The 25,342-nt window shown below is 46.7% G+C and overlaps 1 protein-coding gene across 31 annotated transcripts in view; it reads left to right on the plus strand.

Annotated features, from left to right (window-relative positions):
• The window catches only part of NFASC (neurofascin), a 180,592-nt gene that overhangs the window by 56,561 nt on the left and 98,689 nt on the right, over positions 1 to 25,342 (plus strand). For 24 of the 31 annotated variants that reach the window (XM_080648729.1, XM_080648756.1, XM_080648759.1 and 21 more), the window contains exon 2: positions 22,379 to 22,509. The exons of the other annotated variants lie outside the window; for them this stretch is intronic. The gene's annotated coding sequence lies outside the window, so the exon portion shown is untranslated. The remainder of the gene's footprint in view (positions 1 to 22,378; positions 22,510 to 25,342) is intronic. 31 annotated transcript variants of the gene reach the window in all.

A 25,342-nucleotide genomic window follows, 5' to 3' on the forward strand; every position in this document is an offset into this window, starting at 1 on the left:
CCTGTACTGTGTTTTGACAGAGAAAATAATCTTTGTCAGAAGCTTCCCCAGCTCACATCCTCTTGTGCTTAATTGACCAACTTGGCCATGCGCTCATCCTTAAACCAAGAACTGGCAAAGAGAAATGGTATTACCATGCTGGCTTAGCCAAGTCATGGCTCATCCCTTGGAGCTGGAGGAAGATCCATCTCTCTGAACATGGTACCACCAACAACCAAAAACAAACTGGGATCTTATACACGAGGGAAGAAGGAGGGAATGGCTGTTGGGTAGCAAACCAATGGTATCTTCTATACCCATATTTTTGGTCCTTGTAACGTAGGTTTGCAAACATTCAATTCAACATTTATTGAGTGCTTACTACATATCAAGAACAGTTATTTCACCACCGGTCAGATTTTAAAGTGAGTAGATCCTCTTCCTACCACCTCCTGTTGGCCTCTGTTATTCACAGAGGTCTTTCCTGCTTGAAAACTGGACCAACTCTCTAAGTTCTGTTCAGTTCTAAACCGATCTTGTGGTCAGTTCCCTCCCATTTTTGGTGGGTGTAGCTACCTCTGTGTGCTCTCTTTTTTTCCCCCTACCCCTCTCTCCCACCTTGTGTCTTGCATTATTCCATTCTTCAGGAGTCATCTGTTCACCTCTGCTGACTGTCCCCACTATGGACACAGTCCCTGGCTCAGAAAGTTCCCGTGAGTCCCCCATGCCTGATGCATGGAGTCTCGGGCCTGACGGGATGTCTTCGTAGCCCCTAACCGTGCTGCCTCTGCAGAGGTGACCTGGGTGAGAGAGGGTGTTAAGGCGTTCATTAACGTCAGCTCTGTTACTTGAGTCTTTCGCTGCAAGAGTATGTTATTTGCATGATTAAACAAACAAAACAAAAAGCTTTCAGCCTAGCATCCAGAACTTTCCGCATTCCAGCTCCTCTCCCACTATTCGTCATGAACCTTCCTCTCCATCCAGTTGGCATCCTTCCTGTCCCAGAGCCTTGACTTGCTCCTCAAAACCCAGTATCAAATGACCCATGCCTTTCTGTCCTGACTCACATCATTTCTACACCTTCTCTGAGCTCCCAAGACCTAAACTTGGAATGACTTACCAACAACCCATTTCACCCCCTGCAGCTCCCACACCTCCCCACAGACCTCCTATGGTCTCTTCCTTCTCTGAACTCCTGGTGCACTTCGCTGTTATATACCAGGTCTCCAAACATGTCTGCCCCTTTGTGTCATCAGCCTGCTCTTTGGGTGCTGCCGAGTGGAGCATCCATTCCCACTGCCTCTATTCAGTCACTCTCTGATTCTGCTGATGACCCTAAATGTGGCTGGGGTGACAGAGACAGGATTTCCGTTGCAAAATGGGTGTTAAGATGTCAGAAAGGCATTGCTATAAACTGGAACACCTGAACTATTCATTTGGCTTTCAGATGTTTACTTCCTGCTAATATCTCTGATATTGGAGCCTAGAAGCATTACTTAAATGCCACATTGTTACTATTTCCTATTAATCATACCCTCATAACAAGATAATAAAGGGACATTATTGGCCCTGGCCTGGTAGCTCAGTTGATTAGAGAGTCATCCCAATGTGCCAAGGTTGTGGGTTTGATCTCCGTTGAGGGCACATACAAGAATCAACCAATGAATGCATAAATAAGTAGAACAACAAATTGATGTTTGTCTCTCTCGCTCTTCATTCTCTCTCTCTAAAAATCAATCAATAAATAAAAAGAAATGCCATCTTTATAAAAAAAATGGGACATTATCATATATTTTTCAATAAATATCTGGTGGTTTGATTTTAATACTAGTTCCTTATATTTTCTTCGTTGCTATATTTTCAAAACAGCACCCACAGACTTGCTCATTTTTTAAATACTTCAGACCCCACCTTTGAATTTCAGGGTTGATGTTTTCAGCCCCCTCTTATGCAACTGACTCCTCTGACCCCATAGTCACCTGCATGGAGGTACAGCATCTTCAAGAGCCTTCTCCGGGTTTCAGTTTCCTCTCTCATCTCTAGGAGGTTGGGAATGAAGGGGATGGGTTCTGCAGAGGGGACAGGTCACCTGGAAATGGCCCGATCACTGGTTCCCTTGAGATCCTGTTGTTTAGAAGCTTCTGAACTGCACTCACCTCTGCCCACTCTCCGGTCGTAAGGAGAGAACACAGAGTGGGCCAAAAGGAATGAAACGGAGGCAGGACAGCCAGAGGGGGGATCAGAAAAGCTGAATGCGGAGAACCGAGGTCCAAGGCCTGACATCCCGAAATTAGTGGGAGGGGAGCATTGCAGCCCCCGCCTGTGGCTGCTGCTGGTTGGGTCTAGTCATTGTATTCTGAGCAGCATGTAGCTGGCATTTAGACAGGCCCAGAATGTGAATTCCTGCAGGGGAGGCAGGAACACAATCCTGCCTTGTTCCAGTCCTTTGAGGACTCAGGAAATAGTTTTTAAAACAATGCCCTCCTTCCTGCGCCGTCACTGCTGGTTTGCTCTGAGGATTTCTCAGTAACTCTTTGGTCTCGGTTGTTTGTGTTTGAAGTCCGCTCCCAGCCACGGTGGGGATTGGTAGAAGGGAGACTTTGGGTTTCTGTGAACGGCTGGTGGTGCATTAATGGTGCCATTCTACTTACGTGGGACTCACAAAGGGCCACGGATGAGGGTCGCTCCTTCCTTTGTTCCTCTAGACATCCGCTCAGCAAACACGTTCCAGGCCTTGGTTGTGTGTCCAGGACCATTCTGGGAACTATGTGGGGTGGAAGAGTAAAAGGCATGGTTCTTGCCTCAAAAATCTGTAGTCAGCATATAATAATATCACAAATAATAATGGCTGACACCACTTATTTAATGTGTCAGCCATCCTTGAGGAGTATTTTTGACAAGGGGTTTCTTTACTCTGACCAGGAAACCAGGCAGAGCCATTACAGCTATTACTCAGTTTAGGCATCAAACATTTCTTGAGTGTTTCCTGTCTAGGCACAGTGCTAGGGGCTGGAGTAGGAGCTAAGTCTGGCAGGAGAAACAGGTAACATCAAACAGGTCATTCCAGGTGTGTAAGGGTGCCTGGCCACGCTCAAGGGTGCATGCTCTTCTCAGCAGCAGCACATCACCTGGCACTTCTTAGAAATAAATAATAAATGGAGGTAACCAATGGAGAGCCCGCCCCCGCAGGTGCTGCATTTTAATAAGATTCGTGGGTGAGGTATTTCTCTGCACATTGAAGTTTGGGATTTAGCTTGGTCTGAAGTAGAGGAGGAAGGAAGGCCTGTCCAAGGCAGTGACTTTTTATCTGAGGTGTGATGAGGACCCAGCAGGAAAGGAGATGATGGGGGCGCGTGCAGAGCAGCCTGTGGGCCTCTGGGACTGTGAGTCCAGGACGACAGCCGAGCGTGGGGAGGCCGGGGCGCTGGGGGAAGGCCTCGCAGACCGGGGTGACTATTTAGACCCAGGGAGAATGTGCTGAAGAGCAGCACTGTCCCCAGTTTGCAGCTGAGGAAACCATTTCTCAGGCCACACAGCTAGCTGGTAACTCACTGGCAAACTAGTAAGAGCTGGAATTATATCCAGGTCTCTAGTTCCAGAACCCATTTTCTGAATCGCTACATTATTTTGTCGCCTCGGGACATTAAGAAGATAAAATATAAGAAGATACAGTTTTAATGCATCTCTGTATAATCTAGGAGTTGAAGAATCATGTAGTGGCTTCAATAAAATAAGAGGAGTAAATTTGCAATAAAATGAATGAACCAAGAGGTGACATAAATTCCATCTGAGCCGTGTTCCCCCCTGAGTTTCTTAGGAGATACAGTATTAAAGGAGACACTGTAAGTTATGTAGGTAACTCTGGTTATCTGAAAAAATGAAGTAGGCTCCTTTCTCAGAAAGAACCTTTTTCTTTTTCCTGTTATTAAACTGCAAGAGAAAGTATGGAGCGATTACTTATGAGGATAAAGCACTCTGATTAAGCTGGTGTTCAATCAGATTCCTTCCCTGCGCTGCGGGCCTGAGCGAGCCTGGTACCTTCTGGTCCGTCTGCTCAGGTGTGACCCGGCAGCAGAGCTCATGGGCCAGAGGGCAGGAGGGAGGGGCCGGGAGGCACAGGAGACCAAGCGCAGCCTGTGGCTCTGCGTCTCAGGCCACATGTGAGATTTGGGCACTGGCACCAGCTCAGAGGATCAACTGAGATGCCCAGTCCCCTCTGAGGAGACTCTCCAGGTCCTGTGTGGCTCACTGATTCCTAAGCTCAAGTTGGCCAGGCCAGCCACTGCAGGGAGCAGTGCAAGCAGACCCTGACCTCGGTGCTGGGGAAGGTTAAAGGAGGAGATGGGAGCCCTGGGGCTTTGGGGATTCTAAAGCTATTGGAGGCATGACCTTTAACCTTGGGGAGCTTCCAGTCTAATGGGAGAGGCACAGCTCCTGCCTTCAGACAGCTCCAAGATCGGGGAGCCACAGCTCCCGGGTTAATGAAGTCCAGACAGAAGGCGAGAAACATGCCTGCCCCCAGGAGAGACAGAAAGCAGCCATAGAATAGAAAGAGCACATTGGTCTATCTAGCTTAGACTCTAAGTTACCAAAGCCGTAAAAAGGCCACAGCGCTCCTGGCTTCTCGCTGCCACAGGGGACTTTGGAATATGTCCGCCTGCTTCTCCTTCCCTTGTCCTGACCAGCCGCAGAAGCAGCAGGTGCTCATCACACCTGCGAAATGAGAAGCAGGGAAGCCCGTGCTGTCCCAGGTGGTGCTCCTCTGAATTAAGTGGCTTTCTCTGCCCAGGATTGCTTTCAGGTTGCTAAAAGCTGAGACAGGTAACTGGGCCCCACTCAGGCCGCCTCTTCCCCTTCCCCCTCATCCAACCCCCCGCTTGGCCCACAGCTCACACTCTGCCACATAGCCCAGGCCGGTGGCACCAGTGGGGGTGACACATTTGCCAGCCCCTGCCTCTGGAGAACAGCTGTGCCTCCCAGCTTATGTGCCAGAGCACTGTCTAGAGCACGTGGTGTGCTTGCGTGGCCTTGGCAAAGATGGAACCCTTCTGTCTGCCAGCCCTTCCCCCCCAGCGCCTCCCAAGGAAGAAAGAGAACTTGAAGTCATCTGAAAGGGATGTCGGCTTCAGAAAGTTCTTGCTTTTGTCCCACGAATGACTTACCTTGTCACCTTGAGCAAATTCTCCCCCACGTCTTTTTTTAATTTTTATTTCAGAGAGGAAGGGAGAGGGAGAGATAGAAAGATCAATGATGAGAGAGAATCATTGATCAGCTGCCTCCGGCATGCCTCCCACTGGGGATCGAGCCCACAACCCAGGCATGTGCCCTTGACTGGAATTGAACCCAGGACCCTTCAGTCCGCAGGCTGATGCTCTATCCACTGAGCCACACCAGCTAGGGCTCTCCTCCACTTCTTTTTGCTGCTCCCAGGACCACCACACTCCCATCAGTATTACACAGGAAGCGTGGTGTGCAGGAAGACCATGTGACCTGAAGTCATGGCTCTCAGGGTCAATTCCTGACTCCTAGCTGCAGGACCTTACTTAAGGAGATTCTTCTTTTCCTCAAATAAGAGATCTTTAAAAATCATTGGAGCATCGGATTTCATATCTGTAAGATGGGAATGATGATAATCCTGCCACACTGGGTGGTTGTGAAGATCAGTTGTAGAGAATATGTTGAAAAGGTTTGAACATTTTAGAACATTTAATAACCAGTGTGGGTTTGTTTATTGAGGTGAGTTAATAATATTATATGGATTTAAGGTGTACAAAATCGTAATTCAATATCTGTATACTCTGTTGTGGACTCACTACCAAACGTCTAGTTTCCATCTGTCACCATGTATCTGACCCTCTTTACCCATTTTGCCCTCCCCTGGTCCCCTTCCCCTCTGACAATCACCATTCTGTTGTCTGTATCTATGAGTTTGTTTTTGTTTTGTTAGTTCATTTTTTACTCTTTTTTGTTTTATACTCCACCCTTGAGTGAAATCAAAAGGTTTTTGTCCTTCGTTGACTTATTTCACTTAGCATGATACCCTAAAGAGCTATCCACGTTGTCACAAATGGCAGTATTTCATCTTTAAGGCTGAATAATATTCCATTATATTGCTTATCCACTCGCCCGTTGATGGACACCTAGGTTGCTTCTATATCTTGGCTATTGTAAATAATGCTGCAGTGAACACAGGGGTGCATGTATCTTTTCATGTTATTTAGATAAATACCCAGAAGAGGAATTGGGGATCATATGATAGTTTCATTCTTAATTTTGTTAAAGAATCTCCATAGTGTTTCCCATAGTAGCTGTACCAATTTACAGTCCCACCAACAATGTACAAGCGTTCTCTTTTCTTCACATTCTCTGCCATTTTAGGTGTGAAGTGATAACTCATTGTAGTTTTGATTTGCATTTCCCTACTAATTGGTGATGTTGAACATCTTTTTATATGCCCGTTGGCCATCTGTATGTCTTCCATAGGGAGAAGTTGACCCAGATCCTCTGCCTATTCTTATTTTATTTATTTTAATTTTTAAAATATTTGTTATTGATTTTTTTTAGAGAGAGAAAGGGAGGGGGAGAGGGAGAGGGAGAGAGAAACATTGATGTGAGAGTGGAACTTCAATTGTCTGCCTCCTGCACGCCCCCTACTGGGGACTGAGCCCACACCCCCTGCATGTGCCCTGACCAGGAATCGAACTGCCAACCTTTTGGTATACAGGTTGATGCCCAACCAACTGAGCCACAGTGGCCAGGGCTCTGCCCATCTTAAAATCCGATTGTTTGTTGTTGTTCAGTTGTATGAGTTTTTCAACTATATTTTGGATATCAATCCCTTATCAGTAGTATCATTTGCAAATATCTAGGTTGTCCCATTTGGTGGCATGTAGCCTTTCACAGGATTCTTTTATCATCCTTTGTATTTCTGTGGTATCCATTGTAACTTCTCTCCTTTATTTCTGATTTCATTTATTTGAGTCTTTTCTCTGTCTTCCTTAGTGAGTCTAGTTAAATGATTATCAACTATTTATCTTTTCAAAGAACAAGCTCTTCATTTTATTTTTTCTATTGTCTCTTTATTCTCCATTCATCAATGTGATAAAGATATACCAGTTGGTTGCCTCCCGCACACACCCCGACCAGGGCTGAGGATCGAGCCTACAACCGAGTTACGTGCCCTTGACCAGAATAGAACCTGGAACCCTTCAGTCCACGAGCTGACGCTATAACCACTGAGCCAAACCAGCTAGGGCTTGATTTCTAATTTCATACCAGGTGGTTGGAATGATGCTTGTTGTGATTTCAGTCTTCTTAAATTTATTGAGACTTGTTTTGTGTCCCAACAGATGCTTTATTCTTGAGAATGTTCCATGTGCACTTGAGAAGAATGTATTCTGTCCCTCTGGGATGGAAAGTTCTGTGTATATATCTATCTATTAAGTCCATCTGGTCTCATGTGTCGTTTAAGGCCAATGTTTCCTTGTTGACTTTGTGTCTGGATGCTCTGTCCATTGGTGTAAGTGGGATGTTAAAGTCTTCTACTATTATTGTGTTGCTCTCTATTTCTCCCTTTAGATCTGTTCATAATTGTTTTGTATATATATTAGTGCTACCAAATTGGGTGCATATACATTAATAAATGTTATGGTTTTTTATTAATTGTCCCCTTTATCATTATAAAATGTCCATAATTGTCTCTCATTACCTTTTATATCTTGAAATTAATTTTATCTGATATAAGTATGGCTATACCCACTTTTTCTGGATATCATTTGCTTATAGTATCATCTTCCACCCCTTCACTTTGAGCCTGTGTTCATCTTTGGAGCTGAGATGAGTCTCCTTCAGGCAACATATAGTTGGTCTTGTTTTTAATCCATCTAGCTACTCTGTGCATCTTGATTTGTGAGTTCAGTCCATTTACAGTTAGGACTTACTGTAGCCATTTTGTCTTTTGCTTTCTGATGCTCTAGATCTGCATTGTTTATTTCCCCTTGCGTTTCTGTCTGCTATTTTAGTTTGGTGGTTTTCTTTGATGTTTTTCTCATTTCTTTTTTGTTTATTTGTTTGGTGGTTGTTTCATATCTCAGCTCTGGGTTTTTGTTTTGTGGTTACCATGAGGTTTGTATAAAATGTTTCATAGATAAAATAGTTCTTTTTCTTCTGACAGCATTTTATCTTCATTCACCTATACAAGTTCTGTTCTTTTTCTCTTCCCCTTTTATGTCTTGCTCTCACAAATTATTCCTTTTTATATCTGCATTCATTATCAAAAGCAGTAACTCTGGTTGTATTTAATGCTTTTATCCCTTTAACCTTAATGTTATAGTTAAGTGTTTAATATCCTGTTTTGATATAGAGTCACACTTTCCTGCTGCTGTCTCTGTCTGTCTCATTACTCAGCGTTTTGTGTATTTTTGTCTTTGGTTCAGTAGAAGAATGCCTTTCAAAATTTTTTTGTAATGCCGGTCTTGTGGTAGTAAATTCCCTCAGCTCTTGTTTGTCTGGGAAAGCCTTTATTTCTCCTCCATATCTGCAGGATAGCTTTATTGATATGTTATTCTTGGCTGGTGGTTTCTATCTTTCAGTATTTTGAATATATCATTGCACTCTCTCTTGGCCTGTAGAATTCTGGTGAGAAATCTGATGGGGTTAGCGTCTTTTTTTATTTTTTCCTTTACTGCCTTGAGAATTGTCATTAACTTTAAAAAAAAAATCCTCACCCGAGGACATCCTTAAAGAGAGGAAGGGAGAGACAGAGATAGAGAAACATAGATGTAAGAGAGAAACATCAATCAATCGTTTTCTGTACACATCCCAACCAGGGATCAGACACGCAACTCAGGTTGTACCCTGACCGGGAATCAAACCAGCAACCCCTTGGTGCACAAGATGATGCTCAATCAACTGAGCCGCTCCAGCGGGGTTTATCATTAACATTTGACAGTCTCTTGGAGAATATCATTTTTTTGCATTGAGATAATCAGGCGTTCTGCTAGCTTCTTACATTTGATTGTTCAGTTCCTTCCCTATGTTGGGAAGTTCTCATCAAATATGTCTTTGAATTGGCTCTTTATTTCTGGAATGCCCAGTATCATTATGTTGCCCTTTCTAGTGGAGGCAGGTAGTTCTTGTAGAGTTCTTTCATTTTAAAAACATCTTAGTTCTCTCTCTTCTTCCATCTGAATCATTGCTAGATGTCTATCTTCAAGCTCTCTAATTCTGTCTTTCATATGGTCTGCCCTCTTTCCAGTGCTTCTAATGCATTCTTTATCTCATTTATTGAGTTCTTCAATTCCAGAAAATCTGTTCGGTTCTTTTTTTAAATAATTTCAATCTCTTCTTTTCATTAATTTTACTCATGAGCTCTTTGATCTGCTTTTTGGAGTTTTCTTGTATTTCATTGAGATTTTCTTTTTATGAATGCTATTTTGAACTCTCTATCATTTAGATCACAATCTTCCATGAGTTTGGTTTCTAGGGAATTTTCATTTCCTTTCTGTGTTGTTGTGTTACCTTAGTTGCTCGTGGTGCTTGATGGATTGTTCATATGCCAGCACATTTTGAAGTAGTGAACGCTTTTCTTAGGTACTGTTTTGATTTTAACAATTCAGCAGGCTGCTAATTCGAGGTCTTCCCTTTGTATTCCAGGAGATGGCGCTATAGTGCAAGATTTTGTTTTCTCTTACCTGGGCTACTCACACGTCCTGGGGGGAGGAGGGAACATCACTGTGGTCATGGAGGAGGTGCTGCCTGGGTGATTGGGGTGGCGAGTGTCCTTGCTGTGTCTGGGTTGCCTCGGCCTTGGGTCATCACCACGTTGGTTGGGGGATGTGGCAGGTGAGGGGAAGCTGGTTCATAAGCCCTCTGCACTGCTGCTTTATTCTCTCTGGCTCCTAGTGTAGCCGGGAGGCCATAGATGATACTACCAGGCTCTGCTGCTAGCAATTGGGGGAGGGAGACAGAGTCTCAGGTGCTGACACTGCCTCTACCCCTCTCATCAGTGGGTGGGCCACATCCCAACTTCCCCTCTGCTACTGCATTAGCTGGGGCCACAAGCACAGCCACAGGGGCTGGGGAACTGAGTCTGTGGCACCATTCCTGTCCTCCCCTCATCCTGCCTCCCCTACGTGTTCCAATTTGCTCACCTTCAGAGGCACTGATGTGTAGATCACTCAGGTGTGCTAGTGTGTTGAGCAGAGGAACCTTTGTTGGGTTATAGATGTCTAACTAGTTGTAGATTTAAAGGGGACTTCTCACTCCATCGTGAGGCTCCTGTCACTCTTACAGTGTTATGTTTGAAGAGGACATGGATAGACACCCTTCCCTTTTCTCCTCACAGGGTTGTGGTGCTGGTAATATTGGGGTGGGAGGAGAGAGGGGTCATACATGAAAACAAAAGTTTATTAAAATGTAAGAGATTAATGTGAGCCAGAATAAATGAGGCGTTTATTTGGCTGTATCTATGAGAGAAAGAAAAGGTGGGAATAGCAGTGGTTCCAGTTGCCTTGTGTCCCATGCTCCTCCCCTCTGGTCCCAGGTAGGGCTAGTCTTGGTTTGAGTGGCCGCTCCCCATGTGCGCGTGGCTGGGACAGGAGTGATGTTCCAACTTTCTCTGCATCAGAACCCCATTCTCACTTGTTCGCTTGTTCTGTGGAGGAAGTCACTGCGATACAGTTGGGAATCCAAACAGCATCTAACGACACAAGTATCTCCCACATCCTGATCACAGCTCGGCCTCTGTAGAGTGCCCCCTCGGCCCCGCCTGGCCGTCAGGTTGTGGTCTTCCAGACTGTTCCGTCTGAAGCAGGAGCCTGTCTTTCATTGCATCTTTCTTCCCAGGTCCCAGTCACAGGACCAGGGTCCAGTTACCTGCCTTATTTTCCTCAAGAAGAGATAGTTCATACGTCAAAACATTTCTCTCCCTGGGTCCTGTTATCAGTACCAATTTGTGTCTGATTCATGGAATATTTCAAACCAAGACGTATTTGATATATAAACTAAGTATAGTTGCACCTTCTCCCCCTCTCCCTTGGGAATAATAACAATTTTCTGAGACAATTACAAAGAGAACGTTTTAAAGAAATCCCTTGTGTAGTTTGCTCATCTTTGTATCTTCTACAGGGTCTTTCACATAGTTGGTTTTTTGCTTGATTGCTGTGAACATATGGCATAAAGGGAGTGTGGTTTTGCTAATTATATAGTTTTATTGCAGATTTGCTTATTTTGCCTGCTGTGTAATATAATATTTCATGGTTTGACTCTAATGCAGTTTAATTACCAGTGTCTCTGTTGATGAACTTTGCGGCTTTTTCTAGGTTTTTGCTGTGGTGTCTAGTGCTGCAAGGAACATTTGGTACATGTAAAGAGTGGCTCATGCATATATACCTAGGAGTAGATTTGCTAAACGATAGTTTGTGAATATTCAGTTTACAAGGTAATGTAAAACTTTTTCCAACGTGGTTGTACCCTTAGTGATGCATAAGAGACTGGATCTTCAACCTCTTTCAGCACTTGATACAAGTCAGACTTAATAACTTTTGCCAATTGAATGGGTATAAATTGATATCTCATTATGGTCTTGATTTGTATTTCCCAGATCACCACTGTGTATTCCTGTTTTTCTCCTGCTTTTATTTTGATTGGTTTATTTACGTAAAGAAGTTCGTTCTTTCTTCCTTCCTTCCTTCCTTCCTTCCTTCCTTCCTTCCTTCCTTCCTTCCTTCCTTCTTTCCTTCCTTCCTTCAATTTAAAGGTTGTTGAGATTTAACACTTTTTTAAAAATATATTTTTTATTGATTTTAGAGAGAAAGGGAGAGGGAGAGAGGGATAGAAACATCCATGATGAGAGAGAATCATTAATTGGCTGCCTCCTGCACGCCCCCCACTGGGGATCGAGCCCACAACCCAGGCATGTGCCCTTGACCGGAATCGAACCCGGGACCTTTCAGTTTGTAGTCCGACGCTCTATCCACTGAGCTGAACTGGCTAGGGCATTATTTATTTTTAAATTATAGTTAACATACAGTATTATATTCATTTCAGATAAACAACAGAGCAATTAGACATTTTTATACCTTACAGAGTTATTACCCCATAAGTCTAGTACCCATCTGGCACCACACATCGTTATTACGATATTACTGACTATATTCCCTGTGCTGTACTTTACATCCCTGTGACTAATTTTATAGCTGGAAGTTTATACTTTCTAATCCCTTTCACCTTTTCGCCCATCTGCACTCCCCATCCCCTTCTGGCAACCATCAGTTTGTTCTCTGTATCTATGAGTTAGTTTCTGTTTTGTTTCGTTTGTTCATTTATTTTGTTTTTCAGATTCCACATATAAGTGAAATCATATGATATTTGTCTTTCTCTGTCCGACTTATTTCACTACCATAACACCTCCAGGTCCATCTATATTGTCGCAAATGGCAAAATTTCATTCTTTTTTATGGCTGAGTAATAGTCCATTGTATATACAGGATTGGACAGAAGTAGGTTTACAGTTGTAATACAAATAAATAATACAATAGTTAATAAGTAATAACACAAGAATAAACTGTTTTGCATGCTCACAACCTATTTTGGCCCCCCCTCCCCCTCCCTTATGTACCACAGCTTCTTTATCCACTCATCTTATCGATGGACACCTAAGTTGCCATTGTAAATAATGCTGCAGTGAACATGGGGTGCATATGTCTTTTCAAATTACTGTTTTCTACTTCTTTGGATAGATACCCAGCAGTTGGATTGCTGGGTCATAAGGTCTATTTTTACATTTTTAAGGAATTTCTAAACTTTTTCATAGTGGCTACACCAATTTACAATTCCACCAACAGCACACAAAGGTTCCTTTTTCCCACATCCTCACCAACACTTTGTTCTTCTGATAATAGTCATTCTTTATATCTATTCTTGGTAGTAATCCTTTGTCAGGTGTGTGCATATTCAGTATCTTCTCCTAGGTTGTAATATGTCTTTGCCATGTATCTTAAGGTTTTTTTCTAAGTAGGTTTATAGAGGTACTAGTGGCCCAGTGCACGAAATTCGTGCACATTAAAAGGGGATTAATTAGAGGAAATAATTTAATATTGCTATTTGCCCTTTCTCCATAATAGAAGTGTCAGAGATGAAAGAAAATTAGTAAAATGTGTATGAAAACCTTCCTCCTGTCAGAGACTGGGGCTAACCAAGGGATCCAGAGTGAAGCCCCCGCCCACCCACATGCGCCTCAAAATCGCATGAGACCCAGACCCAGCCGCCCCCCCCACTCATTGGGCTAGATCCAGACCCGGCCAGTCCCACCCTTGTCAAGCCCTGCTGGGCAGGGGATGTAGCCTCAGGTCCCCTGGCCTGGCGCCAGGATGGGGGAACACGGCCTGAGATCCCCTGCCAAGCCCTGCCAGGCGGGGGCGTGCAGCCTCAGGTGCCCTGTCAAGCCCCACTGGGCGGGGGCGTGGCCTGAGTTCCCCTGACCCAGCACTGGGGGTGCACCTTGAGGTCCCCCGTCAAGCCCCGCTGGGTGGGAGGCATGGCCTGAGGTCCCCTGTCAAGCCCCACCAGGCGGTGGGTGCAGTCTGAGGTCCCCCAGCCTGGTGCTGGGGCGGGGGGAGCAGCCTGAGGTCCCCTAGCCCAGCACCAGGACGGGAAACGCACCTTGAGGTCCCCTATCAAGCCCTGCTGGGTGGGGGACATGGCCTGAGGTCCCCTGTCAAGCCCTGCCAGGCAAGGGGGTGCGGCCTGAAGTCCCCATCAAGCCCCACGGGGGTGGGGGAGTTCATAGCCTCAGGTCCCTGCTGATTGCTCGTTAAGGCTGCTGATGGGAACTTGGCCTCAGCTGTGGGTGCAGCCATCTTTGTGATGGAGTGATGGTCAATTAGCATATTCCCTCTTTATTAGATAGGACTAGAGGCCCGGTGCACGAAATTTGTGCATGGGGGGTGTCCCTCAGCCCAGCCTGCACCCTCTCCAATCTGGGACCCCTCGAGGGATGTCTGACTGCCCTCTCACAATCCAGGACTGCTGGCTCCCAACTGCTCACATGCCTGCCTTCCTGATTGCCCCTAACCACTTCTGCCTGCCAGCCTGATCACCCCCTAACCACTCCCCTGCCAGCCTGATTGATGCCTAACTGCTCCCCTGCCAGCCTGTTTGCCCCTAACTGCCCTCCCCTGCAGGCCTGGTCACCCCCAACTTCCCTCCTCTGCCGGCCTGGTCACCCCTAACTGCCCTCCCCTGCAGGCTTGATCACCCCCAACTGCCCTCCCTTGCAGGCCTGGTCCCTCCCAACTGCGCTCCCCTGCTGGCCATTTTGTGGTGGCCATCTTGTGTCCACATGGGGGCAGGATCTTTGACCACATGGGGGCAGCCATCTTGTGTGTTGGAGTGACGGTCAATCTGCATATTACTCTTTTATTAGATAGGATAGAGGTCTGGTGCATGGGTGGGGGCCAGATGGTTTGCCCTTAAGGGTGTCCCGGATCAGGGTGGGGGTTCCCTTGGGGCGAGGGGCCTGTGGTGGTTTGCAGGCCAGCCACGCCCCCCAGCAACCCAAGCGGAGGCCCTGGTATCTGGGGTTTATTTATCTTCTATAATTGAAACTTTTTAGCCTTAAGCAGAGGCCAAAGCAGGCCAGGGTGTGCGGAAAGCTTGGCTTCCTCCATTGCCGTGGGCAACCCTAGCCTCCTGCTCTCTCCAGCTCCGTGGCTGCCGCCATTTCTGTTTGGGTTTATGTATCTTCTATCATTGAAACTTCGTAGCCTGGAGTGGAGGCCTGGGCCGGCCAGGGTGTGCGGAAAGCTTGGCTTTCTCCATCGCCAGGGAAACCCAAGCCTCCCTCCTGCTCTCTGTGGCCACAGCCATCTTGGTTGGGTTTATTTGCCTATTGGCTCCTGATTGGCTGGTTGGGCGTGGCTTGTGGGTGTAGCAGAGGTATGGTCAATTTGCATATTACTCTTTTATTAGATAGGATACCTTACATAAAATAAAATCCAGCTTTGTGCCCTGGCTGGTGTGGCTCAGTTGGTTGGGTGTCAACCCTGTAGAGCTGCTGGTTCGGTTCCCAGTCAGGGCACATACTTCAGTTGCAGGCTCAATCCCTGGTAGATGGCGTGTAGGAGGCAGCTGATTGACATTCCAGTCTCACATCGATGTTTCTCTCTCTCCCTCTCCTTTTCTCTCTCTCTAAAAATCAATAAAAAAATATTTTTTAATTCAGCTTTGTTAGGTGTACAAGCCTATGAATTTTACAAACACATACAGTTATGTAACCACCTACAGAATATCTCCATCATTCCAAAAAGTTCTTGCCCTGGCCAGTGTTGCCCAGTGGCTAGAACATCAGCCCACATACCGAAGTGTCTCAGGTTCAATTCCTGGTCAAGGGCACATACCTGGGTTGCTGGTTTGATCCTTGGCCCCGGTTAGGGAGTGTGCAGGAGGCAACCAATTGATGTGCCTCTCACATCAATGTCTTTTTCTCTCTCTGTCTTTCTCCCTCTCTTTCTTTCCCTCCCCCCCCCCCTTTCCTCCCACTCTCTAAAAAATCAATAGAAGAAAATATCCTTATCTACTCACCTGTGGACAGGCATTTGGCTTATTTCTACTTTTTAGCAATTATGAATAAATTAGAGGCCCAGTGCATGAAATTCGTGCACGGGAGAGAGGGAGGGTCTCTCAGCCTGGCCTGCACCCTCTCCAAACCAGGACCCCTCAGGGGATGTCTGACTGCCATTTTAGGCCTGAGTGGGATCAGGCCTAAACCGGCAGTCAGACATCCCTCTCACAATCCGGGACCATTGGCTCCTAACCACTCACCTGCTTGCCTGTCTGATCGTCCCTAACCACTCTGTCTGCCAGCCTGGTCGCCCCTAACTGCTCTCCCCTGCCAGCCTGGTCACTCCTAACTGCCCTCCACTGCCAGCCTGGTAGCCCTTAACCACCTCTGTCTCAGCCCCCACCACCGGGGTTTGTCTGGAGGGATGTCTGGTCTAATTAGCATATTACCCTTTTATTAGTATTGATGTGGTATTCACATGTAGGTTTTTGTATGGACATATATTTTCATTTCTCTTGGGTAAATACGTAAGAGTGGGATAGCTAGGTCACCTTTTTTAGGCTATTCTGATAGGTGTGTGTATGCGTGTGTGTGATATCTCACTATTTGTTGGTTCTTTTCCGTGTGTTTTAATCTGCATTCCCCTAAGGGCTAATGATGTCGAACACCTTTTCAAGTGCTTATCTGCCATCTGAATATCTGCTTTGGTGAAATGTCTTTTCGTGTCTTCCAGCCAGGTTCTAGCTGAATTGCTTGCATCTTTACTGCTGAGTTTTGAGAGCTATTTGTAGGTTCTAGAACTGGTTCTTTGTGAGACATGTGGTTGCTCCCACTCTTCCCTCTTTCACAGAGCTGAGTTTTTAATTTCGATGAAGTTCGATGAAGTTCTTTTTATCAGTTTTTCCCTTCAGGGTCATGCTTTTGTCATCAAATTTAAGAACTGTTTGCTTAGCCCTAGATCTCAGAGATTTTCTCCTGGTTTTATTTCATTTTAGTACTAGAGGCCCAGTGCACAAAATTCGTGCATGGGGGGGGTGTCCCTCAGCCCAGCCTGAACCCTCTCCAATGTGAGACCCCTCAAGGGATGTCCGACTGCCTGTTTAGGCCCTGCCCGGTAGGATCAGGCCTAAACGGGCAGTCAGACATCCCTCTCACAATCCAGGACTACTGGCTCCCAACTGCTCGCCTGCCTGCCTTCCTGATTGCCCCTAACCGCTTCTGCCTGCCAGCCTGATCACCCCCTAATCACTCCCCTGCCAGCCTGATTGATGCCTAACTGCTCTCCTGCCAGCCAGATTGCCCCTAACTGCCCTCCCCTGCAGGCCTGGTCACCCCTAACTGCCCTCCCATGCAGGCCTGGTCACCCCTAACTGCCCTCCCCTGCAGGCCTGGTCCCCCCCAACTGCTCTCCCCTGCAGGCCTGGGTCCCCCCCCAACTGCCCTTCCCTGCAGGCCTGGTCCCCCCCAACTGGCCTCACCTGCAGGTCCCCCCAAACTGCCCTCCCCTGCTGTCCATCTTGTGGCGGCCATCTTTGACTACATGGGGGCAGCCATCTTATGTGTTGGAGTGACTGTCAATTTGCATATTAGGCAGGCTTTTTATTGATTTCAGAGAGGAAGGGAGAGGGAGAGAGAGATAGAAACATCAGTGTTGAGGGAGGATCATTGATTGGCTGCCTCTTGTACTCCCCACAGCTGGGATCGAGCTCACAACCCAGGCATATGCACTGATCAGGAATCAACCCTTGATCTCCTAGTTCACAGGTGGACGCTCAACCACTGAGCCATGCCAGCCGGGTTCTCCTGTTTTTATTTTAGAATAATCTATATCTACTAAAAATGTTGCTGGGATTTTGATAGCAATTGCATTCAACCAGTCTATCCATTTGGGGAGAATTTACATATTTACTATGTTGAGTCTTCCACTCCATGAACGCAATATGTCTCTCCAGTTATTTAGATCTCTGATTTCTTTCATCAGTGTTGTGAAGTTTTCAGCATGCAAGTCCTGTACATGTTTTGCTATAGTTATTTAAATGTATCACTGTATGTGCGAGAGCCTGGTAACAGCGGCTGGGCAGGAGCGGGCTGAGTGGAACTGGGAGGCATGAGACAGGTTTGGGAGGGAAATTTACTTATATATACTTTCACTGCGTAGTCACTTGTATCTTTTGAGTTCCATATCATGTGAAGAGATTAACTCTTCAAAAAAAGCAATAAATTCCTTTTTAAATGCTTAGGTAAGAACTGAGAGAGAGAGAGAGAGAGAGAGAGAGAGAGAGAGAGAGAGAGAATGAGTCTTTGTTCCCTGAGCACAGACTGGATATCCAGGGGCAGAAGCACAAGACCCAGGGCCCAGAGAAGTTACATTTTGTACTTCTTCAGAAATATGCGCGGATAGAATCAAAGGATTTCAGGGAGGAGCAGGGGTGGGGAACCTTTTTCCTGCCAAGGGCCATTTGGGTATTTATAACATCATTCACGGGCCATACAAAATGATCAATTTAAAAATTAGCCTGCTATATTTGATCAAACATTTGATTAACTCACCTCTAATGCCTCTGCAGGGCCAGACCAAACGACTTAGCGGGTCTTATATGGCCCACAGGCTGGACGTTCCCCACCCCTGTGTTAGAGATCCCCCAGACCCGCTTTTATCGTGTGGCAGAGGGAAAAACAATCTAAGAACAAACATTTGCTGAGAGGAAATCTGTAAATACTCCGGGGCAGACGTTAGATGTGAGCACTGAGAGAGCAGCGGGGGACTGGTGAGCAGCCCAGCACTCCTTCCTGTTGTCAGGCTGACGTGCTGTGCCTCCTCTTGTCCTTGGTGAGTGCCTTCCCCTGCCATACCTACCCTCCCTCCCAGGCCTCATTCAGAGGAACCCAGTAGGTGTCTGGCCTCTGGAATCTACAGGCAGTGTCCAAGGTGCCCAGCAACCTGTCCCCGGTCCCCACCCGTCTGTGACTAAGAGCTGCTCTTCTCGCAGCCTTCGGGATAGCAGGGATCTGGCTTGATCCCTGTTTCTCCCCAGAGCATCCGGCATCCTTCCTGGAACCTTCCTATCCCTGGGTCAGAGGGAGGGTCTATTTCCTGGACTCATTTAGCCCATAAAAGCATTGGTGGTGATTGTAATCTCACTCATCTTTAAGGGCTCTCTTTCTGTCTGTCTGTCTTCCTGCAAATCATAGCTCCCATTTGATCTTCACAGCAATCCCCAAAGGATGGATCTGATCCCCAATTTTCAAATAATCGTAAATATATGTACAAAGAATTGTTTTCCAAGTACTTTCCCATACATTATCTCATTGCAATCCCTCAACACTGTCGTATAGGCAGAGAAAGTTTTATTAACCCAGATGTACAAATGAGGATATTGAAAAGGCAGCTGTGAAATAGTGGGCCTTTGGAGGTAAGAACACATGGGACTGAATCCTGGTTCAATGGATTCTTTATATCGTTTCCCTCTGGTGTAAACTGGGGACAATAATCTCAATATCCTTTGTCATCATACTGGATTGATGACATCATCATTCAGATTAAATGACTATGCAAGAATTAGCATTCTAATGATTTCAAAACATTTTTTAAATGTTTTACAAAAGAAGAGAGAATAATATAGTGAACCCAATGTACCCATTATTGGTCCAATGCCAATCTTGTCTCAGCTATACCCCTACCCACTCCTTTTTTTTTTTTTTTTCTTTATTCAACCAGTTTTCAAAATAATGAACTATTTCCCTAACGTCTCCAAAAAGTGACTCATGAGTTGTTTGGAGTTTTAAAAATATTATTAGGGATTTGTAAGATTTAAACACATTTGTTATGCTTCATTCTGTGCAGTTATGATCCTCACTGGTGCTCAGCTTGGCCAGGGAAGCCTTCTTCTGGTTGGCGCTGAGTCCGCTCGGCATGGCTGTAGTAGTCTTTGACACTTGTTTGTGTGACAAGGTGTTCTAGGCTCATCTTGTACATTTACTGCATCAGACATTTCTCCAAGGAAGCCTGATTTCTTTGTGGGGGGTGGTAATTATAATCTGATTAATAGGGGTGTTCATTTCCACTAGAATAATCCTTGTTTCTAGGCCTTACAGAACTAGGAAGAGTGTATGTGTGTATATAAGAGAGAGAGGGAGAGACAGAGAGAGAGAGAGAGAGAGAGAGAGAGAGAGAGAGAGAGAGAGAGAGAAGATAAAACATACTGATACTTCCAGTTCACAATCAGGGCTACAGAATTATTGTCTGATCTCATCAATCTTACATTTGTGTCTTCTTTCAATAAGAAACTTGTTTCTCAGCAACATCAATATTATTTACTCACTAGAGGCCCAATGCATGAAATTCATGCAAGGGCCTTGGCCCCTGCTGCTGCCGCCTCTGCCTCAGCCCCTGCCCTCGCAGCTTTGTCTGAAAGGAAGGACGTCTGGAAGGATGTCTGGTCTAATTAGCATATTACTCTTTTATTACTATAGATTTAATTTATCCCAAAATCACATACAGAAGTCTCAATAATAATAATAATACCATAATATCATCAATACATTATTGAAAACAGTTTAAGACTGGGGAGAGGGGGGCAAAAGTTCTTTTTATCTTTATGGCATTTGCCTCTAAGGATATGCAGTCCAATTATTGTGTTTTAATTTCTGTGTGTGTAATTGTAACAACCAATTGGACACATGGACTCGTTTGTTGCATTTTATTTTAATTTTAGAGATTTCTTTTAAAAGTATTAATTGTATTTTATAATTATGGCAGATACACATTCCAAAGCAGATCCACAAAACAAGGGATATCCAGCTTCTCTCCCTTATCCCCTCCACCTCCTTCATACCTATAGGCCTTTGAAATTTATTTTATGCTTTACCTTTTATTGTCTTATTAAAAATATAAGCAAATACATATATACGTTTTTTCTTCCCCTTTTTTTAAAATAAATGTTAGCATATTAAACACACTTTTTCCTTTTTTTTCACTTGACAATAATCCTTGAGATTACAACAGAAGCATATAGTATAGATTTCAAATAGATTTCTAGAACTAGGATTTCTGGGTCAACAAGTAAGTGCATACTTATTTTGCTAGATAATGCCACACTCTCCTCTACAAAGATGGCTTTTACCATTTCCTGCAGGTACGTTGTGATGTTAAAGCAAATAATTAAATGAGGTATGTTATCTGTACTGAGAAAGGTTAAATAATTGCCCAGGCGGACTGGAGCTGGGATTTGAGCCTGCAGAATCCTCACTAAAGGCCCAGTGGTCTGACCCTCCCTACTGTGCCTTCTCCCCATTGCACCAGGTGAAGAATCTGAGACACATGTAGGAAATCGGTCCATCCTATCCTATCTAATAGGGAATATGCTAATTGACCATCATGCCCTCACAAGATGGTGGCGCCTACAGCCAATAAGGAGGGAATATGCTAATTGACTGCCACACCCTCAAAGATGACGGCGCCCAGTCCCCTCAGCCCCACTGGGACGGCAGGTGTGTGGCATGGCCGGGCCGGCCTCCAGGTGGGTCCAGCCATTCCATGCTCCTTCCTCCAGAGTCCCCCAGTCCCCTCAGCCCCGAGCCACCTAGGGCCAGCCTGAGGCACAGGCAAGCCTCAGATGTTGGCTGCCCAGCTGCTTAGGGCCAGCCCGAGGCACAGGCAAACTCAGATGTCGGCTGCCCAGCTGCCTAGGGCTGGCCTGAGGAGCAGGCAAGCCTTGGATGGCGGCTGCCCAGCCACCAAGGGCTGCCTCAGGCTCAGGTAACCAGGGCCAGCTGAGGCTTGCCTGCCGGCAGTGGTAGCAGCAGAGGTGTGATGGGGGCGTTGCCTTCCCCTGATCGCCGGGTCACCTCCCGCCCCTGAGGGCTCCCGGACTGTGAGAGGGGGCAGGCTGGGCTGAGGGATCCCCCTCCAGTGCATGAATTTCCATGCACTGGGCTTCTAGTCCTATATAATAAAAGCCTAATATGCCAAGTGTCCAGTCGACCAGTTGGCTGTTCAACCAATCAAAATGTAATATGCTAATGATATGCTAAGGCCACTCAACTGCTCACTATGATGTACACTGACCACCAGAGGGCAGACGCTCTGACCGGTAAGTTAGCTTGCTGCTGGGGTCCAGCTGATAGGGACTGAGTGAGAAGGGCCAGACTCACCCTGGAGCCCTCCCGCATCCCTCTCCGGCTGGCCAACCTCCCACATCCCTCCCCGGCCCCGACCATGCACCAGTGAGGCCCCTCGGCTTGGCCTGCACCCTCTCACAACCCGGGACCCCTTGGGGGATGTTGGAGAGCCAGTTTCAGCCCGATCCCGCAGGCCAGGCCGAGGGACCCCACTGGTACACGAATTCGTGCACCAGGTCTCTAGTATGACATAACAAGCTAGAACTTAAAATCCATGTCACCTGACACTAAATTAAATCTCCTTTCAACGTGTTATCATTTATGGTGAACTCGTTTGATTATCTGTAGATGGGGAAGAAAACCATAATAGTTCTCCTAAGTAAGCTAAGAAAATGAATGCAATGATTAAGGGTAAATTCTCCCCTGGGTGGAGGAGGGATTCTTCGAGATAGGCCTTAGCTCCTTTAGGTGAACAGGGAATCAGCAATTAGATTATGGTGTCAGGACGTAATAATGATCTAGGTGAAGAGATGCCCTCACCCCCAGAGGCTAAAGTGTAGGCACCTGGCAGAACCTCTCCGTTTCTGCAGAGTGCTCTGAACATCGAACAAAGATGCAGTTATGCTGCGCAGAATCTTCCAAATAAGTGGGCCAAGATGTCATTTCCCAGCGGATGGACAAGCCGCAAACCACAAAGCCTGTTCTTTTTCATCCTAGAGTGACCCTGGGGTCTTCTTTGTGTGTGCTTTGCGACGTTGATAGACGCATGTGCAGTTTGGGACACTGGAGGTTTCCTTCCCGCTACCTCCTCTGGTGCTGTGAGAAGGAGGCTGCATGAGGCAGTGACGGTGAGTGGGGCTTGGGCCTGGGGCTGGTCCGGGAGGGGTGAGGGTGGGGGCAGTTCTTGACTCTTGCTCCTGCTCTCTGATTGAGAGGAGGTTCTTTGCCTGCCCCCCCCGCCCCCCGAATCTTCCAAGGGGACATGTTCATTCTCCCCGGAGTAGGACACAGAGCCAGACCTCGAGGCTCTCCTTTGCAAGGAGGCTGGCATTGGGAGAGTGTTTGCTCCTTTTTCTCCAGCAGGTGCTGTCAACTGGCTTAGTCTTGCCATTGTCACGACTGCCCACCTTAATGGAAAAGTCTGGAAACAGCTGTGTTTGTGCCCTGCACCCCTCTCCCCCTTAGCCTGGCCTCCACAACCTGGGAGCTTCCTGAGTGACAGCCCCGGCATATGGGGGGCAGTCTGAGGACCCCTCCCCTGGGCAGAGCTTTGGGCCAGATGGACAGCTGTCCAGGGAGCAGTAAGAGGCCAAGGCTCACGTCACTGAAGCCACACTCTGTGTCCAGGGTTGGCAATGTTCCCATCTGGGTTAGAGCTTCCTGCTGCTCACAGAATCTCCTGTTTTAGTCTCAGCCGGGGAGGTTGTGCAAGAAGTGAGGGTGTTAAAGAAGACCGGAGAAGAACCAAGCAATGCTTAGAGAGATGGAGTTACCCGTTATTATTACGCGCGGGCTGAGAGAAACTGTATTTCAAATTCCGGCCCCAACATGGAGGAATTTTCCCTATTTATATGTTTTTACCTTCTTTGTCTTCCAAATATGGGGTGTTTCCGGTCCCCTTTGCAAGTTCTTAAAGAGCCCTATGTGCTGGGGCTTTGAGACCTCAACCAAAGGCTTGGCCTGGCGCCAGCACTGATAACTTCGTCTGGGGAATGTTTATGGCCTCTCTGGAGTAGTCTTATTTTCCTTATCATTTAAGCAAGCAAGCATTTACAGAAGCCAAAATAGCAGGGTTAAAATTTCAGACAGCAGTTTTTATATAAGATGGATGCTTCAAGGGCCACAATTTTAACCAAGGAGTAACTGACAGTGGGCCCCACGTTAGCAGCCTGGAGGCTGCAGGCGGGGGATCTACATGGGGGGCGGGGGGGTCTACCCGGGGTCTGAACAGAGGAAGGTTCCCATATTCTTGAGTTTGGGCCTCTTTGCAGTTTGTCTTTCTCCTCCAGCTCCCTTTCCGATGACTTCTGTTCTCCCAGAAAGAGTTGGAGGTGGTGCTGGGAGGTTGCAGGAAGGAGGCTGCAAAGTGGGAGCAGAAACGTGGATTTGGGATCTGGACCAAATCCAGCTCGACTTGCTTTGTGACCACAGGAAAGTTTCTAATGACTCTAGGCCTGAAGTTTCTGGCTTATACAGTGGGGTTAACAATGAGCATCTTGTTGTAAGGATTAAATTAAGATTAAACATGTAGAGAGCCCTGCACAATGCTCGCATATAGTAGGTCAGTGGTCGGCAAACTGCGGCTCGTGAGCCACGTGCAGCTCACGAGCCGCGGTTTGCCGCTCTGTTGACTCATGAGTTTGCCGACCACTGGGATAGGGGCTTAATCACAAGGAACAACAACAGCCTGTAATTATTGGAATTGAGAGTCTAGGTCAGTAGTCGGCAAACTCATCAGTCAACAGAGCGGCAAACCGCAGCTCACGAGTCGCATGTGGCTCGCGAGCCGCAGTTTGCCAACCACTGTAGTAGGTGGTCAGTAAATGGGAGTTACTGTTACTTATCATATCAGCAGCAGCTCGGATGTACTTGTCTATCAGAGTAGCTTCTGTGTGGCCCTGTGAGGGCCACGGCTCACGTAGAACAGTTCCGGGCTTTAGGACCAGCGGGAAACCCATCCGCCCACAGGGCTTTTCACCTGGTCATTGTTACTGGATTCTGAGCTTGAATGTGCTGACTGACCGTGGTGGGGAGGGGCCCCACTCTTTAGTTTTGCTGTATTTGGAGGACTCTGCTTGCAAACATGGTCTACCAGGTTATTTTAAGGGGCATGCAAAGATGTGTACAACAGTGTGGGGACAGATCCCCCAGTTTGTGACAGAACTGGGAGTCAGTCCAGCTTTGTGACATTGTGCCCCCTCTCCTGGCACTTTTTCATGTGCCCTCCCTCCTTTCTATCCCTATGCCCACCCCCCAAGCCCCTCCACCGCCCTCCCTGGGCACACACACTCCGCTTGCCTAACCAGATCCCTGCCTGAGGAACCCGGAGCCACTCCCTCCTCTGATGGTGGCGGCAGCTCTGCCCAGCAGCACACCTGCTGGCAGCTGCAGCTAGCTTGTTCTCCCCTCGCACCTCTGGGCATTTCACTCTAATCAGCAAACCCCAGTGTTGGTGCAGAGCTTTATTTTTATGGCATGTCTGTTTACATTAATGGTGCCATTTCACTTTGACGACAGTTCTGTGATGTGAGCAACACTGGTGTCATCATCGAATAAACTGAGGCTCACAAAGTTCTCTCTCCGAGGCTCACAACATTCATTAGCAACTGGGGCCGCAGGAGAACTTCGATGCCGTGAGCAGTGGACTGTGTTCCCTGCTGTGACACCACACTGCCTCCTCGGGTCTGAGGCACCTGCTCATGAGAGGTCAAATGACTTGGAGGCACTCAGAGAAAGCTTTAAAAAAGAAAAAAGAGCCATAACTGGTTTGGCTCAGTGGATAGAGCGTTGGCCTGCAGACTCAAGGGTCCCAGGTTCGATTCCAATCAAGGCCATGTACCTTGGTTGTGGGCACATCCCCAGTAGGAGGTGTGCAGGAGGCAGCTGATCGATGTTTCTCTCTCATCGATGTTTCTAACTCTCTATCCCTCTCCCTTCCTCTCTGTAAAAAAATCAATAAAA

This window comes from Plecotus auritus, assembly GCF_963455305.1.
Source record: "Plecotus auritus genome assembly, chromosome: 12".
In the NCBI taxonomy this organism is placed as follows: domain Eukaryota; kingdom Metazoa; phylum Chordata; class Mammalia; order Chiroptera; family Vespertilionidae; genus Plecotus; species Plecotus auritus.